Below are 9912 nucleotides of genomic sequence, written 5' to 3' on the forward strand. Positions count from 1 at the left end.
AACTACTTCGTTAATTTCAAGCTCGGGACTTCCATCATTAAACGGCTCCTCAATGCAGTGGCGCACCCAGGGGAAAGTTTGGGGGTTAAAACCCCTCCCAGGGCATATAAAGAATATTAGGAAAATGTAACTTATCTTTCAGAAACAATACAAAAAAATTTCGGTGCCCAAGCGAAGCTAGGACAAATAATCCCAGACAAAAAATCTCCCACAAATTATCCCTGGACAAAAAATCCTCAGACAAAAAATCCTCAGACAAAAAATCCCCGGACAACAAAAAATCCCGGACGACAAATAATCCATTTTTTGGACAAAATATCCACCCACCCCCCTCCCCGCACAAAAAAAATCCCCAAGAAATATTTGCTGCCGAATAGTTCTCTAAAATTTTTCCCGTGAATGCAATCGACTCGAATGTTTTTCAGCTTCAGTGCGTGAGATCTATAGCAATCGTCACGAAACCGCTTTTCGGCACGAAAATAATCATTAGCAATTAAGATTAAGCATGAATTGTAATTTCGATTACCAAATTTTGAATTTCAATTCCATGCCGAAAGCTTCAAATTTTATGTGACAAACGAGTGTGAGTTTTTTCAAAAATCGTGGAAGATATGGGGAATGCGCTAAGGCTGTGGGAACCATGTTGTTATTATTCGCTTAAATCTTTTGCTCACTCTGTCGTGAATAACTAAGTTCAAAACATCTACTCCAGTTATAGTCTACAGTTACAGTCTAGTTATACGCCAAATCCTTTCAAACTTTCAAGAATTTGTCTAATAGTAAATATTTGATCAACAATCGATCTTCCGGGCCTGAAATCACACTGGTAGTGTAGTCACAGTTTTTTTGCTATTCGAAACAGTTAGTTCACTCTAGTTTTTATGCGGTTCCTGCGCTTGCAGAAACTCCTAGCAGACTGCGCAGTAGACTAGGAGGAAAATGTTGCTGTTGCAAGATTTAAAATATTCCGATAAAGAATATTCCAAAATTATAATAAAATAATTATGATTATCGATTTTTTTCAAAAAGCTGAAAATTAAATTCATAAATGGTAAAATCCTTTACGTACACACTTGTATAAAATTTGAAAAATAATATTTTCTGATTATTGATTGAATGTATTCAAACAATTAATCACAAGTAACTATCTAAATTGGTGACATTTGGCAACAGTGAGTAGATCTGGTTTATTTATGTATGTTTATTCCAAACATAACCTTATAAACAAACAGTTGTTTATTTAGAGTTATTTATTATTGTTTTCTCATATTTTGCAATTGTTAAGTTATTTTACTTCGAATTTAATGTGCATTACTGTGGTATTTCTCCAGTTTTCTAAGAAGGTTGGTGATTTTGAATTGGGATTATGATGAATTTAACCCAAAGGCAATGTGTGTGTTTATTTATGTGGCAAAATTCCAGGCACCATAAAAATTTGAGTTTCTTCCTGTTGCCCATGGCACAGCCCCATGGATGAAAATCGGTAAGAACGTAAATTCTATTTAATATCATTGACATCATTTTTGACATGCTGTCGTTTTAGGTTTGCAGAATGAAAAGAAATTGTTCAATGTGATAAACTTTCTATGAACAGTCCTCAGTGTTGTTACATTAACTTTTAAATATGCATCTTGAGGAGCAGGCCTTTGCAGAAATACTGAAAAGCGGGTTGCAAAACAACGCAAAATAAAATAAACGAAATATGTCTTGAAATGATAATTTTGTAATTCTGTAGGCACATCTATTGAGAAGTTACAACCAGTGGCAAAGTGCCTTAAGGGAATCTATGACATATATAATTGAAGGTATGAGTATATGTTTCAAATCGTTGGATGATTCTGAGAAAGTGTAAATTTTTTTCATGAATTTGGTACATAACCGTCTTTATCTAAACTCTAAAAATCATTGACATCTGTTTTGAAGAACCATGTTCCTAGAAACCATTGATAACAAATATAGACGGTTACCTCTGCATTCGTTGTATCATCTTACTACTCTATCCATAGTGAGTCTAATTTTTAAATCTATAATAATTGTTTACGTGCTGGTTTCATAAAGATGCTTCAAAAATCTATATGGGCCTTACTAGGCAGCACAGCCATGCCTTTAATAGTTTTTCCAATTATATTTTCAATATGCTTATTCTAGTTAAGATTGCGGGACAAAAAGACCACTAAATATTTGAGTTCATTTTTAGGTATCAGCATTGGCTCTACAGCCCATGGTGGGTCTTGGCCTGTTCCAGAATCAGCTTCCACTCTTTCCTATCCTTTGCTTGGCTTTCCAATTTCTCACTCGAGCATGAATTTTTGGTATATATGGGATTATATTGTGATAACGACCAGATCTATGAAAGAATAGTATGTTGTTAAAGAAGATTGTGGTGACACTATTCATGAATATCTGATAATATTGGTTAATGTGAATGGAGTCCAAAATGGGGTTTAGGCTGTTATATAAAAAACTAGGTCATTAGCATATGGAAGTAGGGCGACATTATCTGGTATTAAATTATGTGAATGAGGAGAATTAAACCTAAAAACTCTATTTATTCTGCTAATCAATATGAATTTAATATATTTTAATATAAAACATATGTTATTCTTTCTAGGGACACCTCCTCTGAAGGAATTACAATTATTTGCCAGTATGTCAAATGAATTTTCAACATCAGTCATACTTTCATGAATTTATTGATGAAAATAAAACTAGGTACATGATTTATTATTTACTTCTAAGGGATTCTAAGATACTATGTGTAAAAAGTCCAATATGCAGTGATGAGCATGCTAATAACTGGCAAAATATGGGATATAACGCCAAAGATGGGAAACATGGGATGCATTCTGAAGTAAAAAGAGATGAAACTGAGAGAAATTATTGATATAAACATATAAATTAACATTGCATTACATAGTTTCCCACCTTTAGACGTATCAGATGAGTATGAGAACTGTCACTGTGCCAGGAGAATTTTATAAAATACTCCTGTCACAGAGATCTAAAGGTGGGAAACTATGTAATGTTATCGTCGGCTAAGAGTGTTAACCTGCTAACTCTATTTTTCACTGTGAGTGATATTGGGGTAGTTTCTAGGTCTGTGTACCTTCATACCATGTCCCACAAGCCTGCTGGTTCCACTGTAGTTTAGAGATAGCTATTTCTAAACTACATTGGTGTCGGCGGGTTTGTGTGGTGGTGTATGAAAATACACGGACCCAGAAACTAGCCCAATATCACTCAAAGTGAAAAATGGAGGTTAAAACTCTTATCCAAGGTTATGTTAATTTATTCGTTTATAACGATAAGTTCCACTTCTACCAGTTTCATCTCTTTTTATCTCACAAGTTAATATGTTTTCCATCTTTTGCGTTATTTTGCCGGTTATTAGTGTGAGTGCTCATTACTGTATATTTACGATTCTGTGATTTCTCAATATGATGCTGAGTAGGTATAGATCTGAGTAGGTATATAGTAGGTATCTACAACCCTTTCAAAACAGAAATTTATAAGTTCATTTTATGTACCTATTAAACTTTATTTTAAGGATGAATTTGAAATGCTTGTAGGGAATATATCTGTAAAAAATAAAATTGGTATTGTAAAATTGAAATTCTCAAAATATAATTTATAATTCGAATGTATTATTATTTTTTTCCTCTATAGAAAAGTCCTCTTATTAGTTTTCTCATTAGCTCTTGACAAGACATCAGTACTTCGTTTTTTAGATTTCTCACAAGGATTCAGATCCGGAAGATCCTGCGTAGACGCCAGTACTTACTTAATTACTTATTCCTCTTCACTCCATGCGGAGCATAGGGCGTCAACTGTCTGCCTCCATTCTGTCTTATCCTTTGCACTGATCTTTATTTCTGTCCAGGTTTTCCCAATAGGGCTTTTCATTCACAGTCATTTGTTTCGAGCTTCTGTCATATGTTGTATAATCCGTGTATATTCATAGATATAACAGAATAGATTAGGCCAGTTCGAAAAATAGAGTAACGCAGAACAGTTCAGGTTGGTGGTCTATCTTTCTCTCTCTACTGGCGCTCAGCTTTCTCTCTCTAGCATATGATGGCTGCCGCCTCTGTGTAACTGTCGTTCCGTTACTCCCACCTCTTGGTAGATACGCTCACACTCGCACGACAGACAAAGATAGCTAGACCACCGTACTTGATATCAGCGTTACACCCCGATGCATTGAGTGGCATATGACTAGCCTGATCTATTGTTGACATATCTCTGTGTATATTAGTATTATACACAGATTATACAACATATGACAGCAGCTCGAAGCAAATGACAATCAATGAAAAGCCCTATAGCATTAATTTCTTTTCCACATTTCTACGGGTCTACCTGGTCTTCTCTTTCCATGTGGTGTATATTCTAGGGCTTGCCTCGCTATGTCTGTGTCAGGTCTCCTTAGTGTGTGCTCCATCCAACTCCATTTCCTTTTGCATATTATTTTAGATATACATAGGTTTCTGGTTAGTTCTTGTCCATAGCTCTTGGTTTGATATACGGTTTGGCCAGTAAATGTTAAGAATCTTCCTTAGGCATTTATTTATGAATACCTGCATCTGTCCAATACATTTTCTTGACACTTTCCAAGTTTCTGCTCCATATAGTAATACAGTCTTCACGTTGCTGTTGAATAGTCTTTCGGTTTTAATTGTCATCTGATGTGAAGACCACATTTTCCTTAGCATATTGAATGCGTTTGTAGCGTAGACGCCAGTATTGTACTATTTATTTCCGTACTAAGACAAATCACAGAAAAGGCCATCGAGTACAATAAACAGCATATCTATGTTTTACCTGACAAAGGCTTTCGATCGCATCCAAGTCGAAGACGTCTTACACTTACTGTATAGAAGATACATGCCAATCAATATTATACGAACCATCGAAAACATCTATTTCCATAATCGAATACAGGCAAAGATAAATGGAAAACTAACACAGTTTATACCAGTACAAAGCCGAGTCAGACAAGGGAACCCGTTAAGCCCACTGCTCTTTAATGTATCTAATAATGGACGAAATAATAGAAGCAGTATTTAAAGATCATGGTTACAGAATGGGGAACAAAAAACTCCAAATATTAGGTTATGCAAACGACGCCGCATTAATCGCCAAGACAGAAGACAATCTCCAGATTAACACACATCTTCAATACAACAGCCAAGAAATACAATATCAATATATGATAATATCAGCAGAAAAAACACATGTATGACATCTAAATACCCACTACGAGGTAAAATCGAAATTGATGGGAAAATATTAAAGCAGGAAGCAAGGTTTAGATATCTGGGAATAGATATACCCAGTTACGGAGATGTTGAAGAGGAAGTACTACAAGAAAGCTTAAAAGCAAGTAAAGCGCTGGGATCTCTTAATCTCTTCCAATCTGGAAGAACGAACACCTAAGACAAGACACAAAAGCAAGAATCTATAAAGCAGCATTTCGACCTATATTGACATACACGGCAGAAACAAGACCTGAAACATCTAAAACGAGACGACTACTAGAAACAACCGAGATGAAAATACTTAGACGAATATCAGGGAAAAGTCTATTGGATAGAGAGAGATGCGAAAACATAAGAAGATCATGCAATGTAGAAGACATACCTAAATGGATGAGTGACAAAACGGAAACTGGAGTGGAACGAACACATTAGTAGAATGGCAGAGGATAGGATAGTACGAATAGCACGAGATAAGTCACCAAATGGATGAAGAGGTATTTGCAGACTAAGAAAAAGATGGTGCGATAATTTAAACAATTTAGGAGGCTAATATTGAAGAAGAAACAGTCTTTAAAGCCTACCTACAAGAAGGAAGACTCCTCTTGCTACGGCGCGTCGAATAATATATCGCTTGTACTATCCCGGAGAATTTAAAACCGTATTTCCGATTGCATTTTTAAAACTGGAAGTCCTTTGCCAAATATCTCACCTTTAGTACCATCCTTGGATTATATAAGCTTTCATCCGACACCTCATTTGTCATTCTATCTGGTTTAATGACTGAGGAGTTGTGTTTACGGACAGACGGACGTATATAATTCAACGCTTTCACATTTTTCTCAAAACTGAGTGAAAACAATATTTCTTTAGAAATCCATAAATATATTCGCTAATAATGAAACTAATTTGCAGTTGTTATAGCCAACCTTCATTAGTGGAGTAGGCATTAGAAGAAGAAGACCAATGAAGATAAAGTAGAGCCCATTGTTAGACTAAAATTTTGTTTATATAGAAAAAATTATTTAGTTGAAAATCGTAGGTATAGTATTTTTACTACAAAAACGTTATTACGTAGGTCAAAATTTTTGACGTAAGAGAACTGTCAAAACATTAGAATGTGACTTTTCATTATTGCTATGTTTATTATAAACACGGCAATAATGAAAAGTCACATTCTAATGTTTTGACAGTTCTCTTACGTCAAAAATTTTGACCTACGTAATAACGTTTTTGTAGTAAAAATACTATACATAAGGTGCGTTCGCGGGTACAGTTGACAAATTGTCGCCGACAATTTCTAACCTCATTTAATATAAATAATATCGTTAATAGATAAATAAACAAGGTATATTTACTTTTAATTAATATTAATAACTAATTATTAAATTATAATAGGTAAATATACCTTGTATATTTATCTATAACGATATTATTTATATAATTTTAAAGTGCGCATGCGTTTTGCTGCTAATTTGTCGCCGACAGGCACCCGCGAACGCACTTATTATCTCAATGAATCCATTAAAGCTGATACATTTAGTCTTCAGAACAACAGTAATAATTATTTATGAAACTATCGATAAATTGTCAAGAGCTTCGTAAACGTTAATTGTAGAAAAGTATTCCTTATTTCGAAAAATCTATTTCAAATTTGTCCTATTTATTTTCGAGCAGTGTATCAAAAATAATGTTGAGCAGTATAACACACGCTGTTATGCGCTTGCGTCCGGCTGCAAGGTCTCGATGCGCAGTGGGAAAAATGGAACATTTTTTCATAACGTACTTCACGGCAAGTGACTATACTGATTGTTGTATAAACCTATATACTGTGGTGTAGTCACCAACTATTTTTTCGGCGTATGCAGAGCCGGATTTAAGGCAGTGGGGGCCCCTGGGCAGAATTAATGTGGGGCCCTACCTTCTACCATTGTTATACTATGGTATATAGCCAACTACAGCGTTTTCCCTTTTAGAAATAAAAAAAAATGTTGATCTACTTTTATAAATATATTTTTAAATAATAGAAAATACAAGAACTGTATATTGTGACAGTAAAATATTAAAAATAAACATAGTAACATATATGGTTAAAATTCGGGTACTTTTCGAGATTTTTTAATTGAAAATTCCTCGATTATGTCGGGCATGTCTAGTTACTTTAAGACATTGTGTTCAATGCTCTTTATAGAGAGATGATTCAAACGCTCCTGGTCCAACATAGACCGAAGTCGATTTTTAATTAACTTAAGTTTTGACAATGATCTCTCTCCAATGCAATTAGTTAGCATCAGAACTAAATACATATATACGAAGTGTCACCTCAACGTTTGGAAACGCATCTTTCACATTTTTTTCTTTTGGCAGTCTGTACATTTGAAGTTTTTTACTTTGATGACATTGGGAGTTAAATTTTCCAAATGATGTAAAAACCCCAAATTGGAATGAATGAATTCATATGCAGAAAACCTGTGACTAAAAGAGGAACTTAACTGATCTATAATAGTAACATTTTAGGTTTGTTCCAACACGACGAAGAACCGTCATGTAACGATCACGTTAATAGATAATAAACGTTTCATGGTACTGCGCAGGACGATGATCGTTACATGGACGGTTTCTAGTTGTGTTGGAACAAACCTTTTGATTCCCAAAGTTCTCTGATTTTACCATTTCAGTCTCTGGAGATGTTCCATAATTCAGTGGAGTCAGTCGAATATTCCTTAAAAGAATATAAATTGATGAAGTGATCTAAGTACCGCCAGTACTGAATTAAGGTCAATATTTGGATCTTGGAGAATACGCCTTGTGTTGTTTGTCCTCTCTAAGATTTCAAAATATTGCAAATATTCCCGTTTTCAGTAAACACGTTCGATTATACAAACTATTTGCATTGCTACGAGTTTTAAGTTGTTGCTCATAGTCTTCTGAAATTTTGGGTAATGCTCCTTTAATCTGATTATAACCTTTAACTAGTGCTTTTGCTGTATTACTTCTAGATGATCAGTATCAATTCTTGTAGTATTTACTTTTAGAAACAATACCATTTCTGCCACGGTCGGCGTTGCTCTCGCTTAAAGACGCAGCTTTTAAACATTCGATTAACAAGTTGTATGTATTATTGTGTTTTTAATTTTATCAATCAAAGGCAAAATAAAAATTAAATTAAATTTTTTTTTAAATAACGCGGGCACCCTGTATATTGATCTGTAAATATTTATTAGAATTTAGTTTGGATGTAAGTGGATTTCTTTTTTTAATGAGTTTTCCGATGAACCATTAAAGACTTTTGTGAATAATTAAAGTGAAAAGGACGATGTATTTAGATTTAAAATGGAAAAAGATTGTTTACTACGGGAACTATAGAATACACAGGTAGATGTAATTATCATTTTCGAGGAAAGTGGTGTAAAAGAAAGTTTGGAATTTTAATATCTTTGTTTCAACCCGAGTAAATGTTTGTAGGGTTCCCCGAAAGTAATTAGGATGGTCGGAATAATTTTGAAAATGACTGTTTGTTTGTCGAATGGAAAATATTGTTTCTGATTCTTGGCAAGTTGGAAGGGGAAAGGTAGTTTGAATGATTGAGAGAGTTTGAAAAAGAAGTCATTATGTTTTTGGCATCGCTGAGGAGCAGTTCGACGTTTTCGTGGATAAGTAGTTAGCAAGTACCAGTGGCTGTTTGATAGTGGAGAATAGTGTTGAAAAGTGGAACGAGAGACAGATCAAATTGAGACGAAATACCTCTTTGATTCTGTATTATTGTGAGAAGGAGAGCAGAGAATTTTTGGAGTTTTGTTTGAATCGAGTACGTGTCAAAAGAGGCCCGGCTTGTTGGAGAATTTTTGCTGGTATGCTGATAGTTTTGAAGCTGGAGAACGGAGAGGGCTTTGATGAGTAGCTTTTAACATAGTCAACGAGGGAGAGCTGTTTTGGGTCACGAGAAGACATCAGAGTGAGTGAAGCAAAAGGTCAGTCAACTTATGTAAAAGATATTTTTATGTTCGTAAACTAAAATTTTGAGTAAAAAGCGTAGGGATTAAAATTCCAATATTTCAAAAAGTAAATAGGAAGTATAGCTAATCTTGCGAATACAGAAATTTGGTTTTGTTTATTTTGTTGTACCAAAGTCATCGGGAACAAACCGATAAATATTTTTTTAACTAGAATAAATTTAAATGGTAGAAATTTCATTCGGACATCTGTGTCCACAGGTTTTAGATTTGATAGATTTTAGAGTATCGATTTTGATAAATAAAAGACAATCCTGTATGTTTATTTTATATTTGGCTTTATTTCTTTTCCCTATTTTATCCCGATTAGGATCAACTAAGAGATACTGAACCCACGAGAGCAGATAAGTATAACGTAAGATAATTTAGACATTTTCTTGATATTATAAAAAGGCACCCTGAGATTTTTTTATTGTTTTTTATGTATGATTTGCGACAATTAAATAATTAATCAGATAAATAATAATTAATCTAAAATTAATAAGAAGCAGATCTTAACAGTATATGTAGAGGAAGTGAAAAATACATACAGTTCATCTAGTTTTTCTAAGAAATCAAGTAATGCTATGGCAGTAGGAGAACTCTCAGCTGCAGCTTTTGCAACTAAATTTTTATAGGGTGAATCCAAAACGCCTAGATATTAT

General features: G+C 34.2%; 1 long non-coding RNA gene across 2 annotated transcripts; it reads left to right on the top strand.

The window, feature by feature from the left end:
* The first annotated feature begins 845 nt into the window (after positions 1-845).
* LOC126881204 (uncharacterized) lies at positions 846-3640 on the top strand. Of its 2 annotated transcripts, XR_007696755.1 has the most exons (3): positions 846-1172; positions 1332-1483; positions 1544-3640. It is a non-coding gene; the product is annotated as an uncharacterized LOC126881204 (long non-coding RNA). The 2 variants fall into 2 exon arrangements; XR_007696754.1 differs by lacking the exon at positions 846-1172 and having other exon boundaries at positions 1181-1483.
* The last annotated feature ends 6272 nt before the right edge of the window (positions 3641-9912 follow it).

The sequence above is a fragment of the Diabrotica virgifera genome, chromosome 3 (genome assembly GCF_917563875.1).
Source record: "Diabrotica virgifera virgifera chromosome 3, PGI_DIABVI_V3a".
NCBI lineage: Eukaryota > Metazoa > Arthropoda > Insecta > Coleoptera > Chrysomelidae > Diabrotica > Diabrotica virgifera.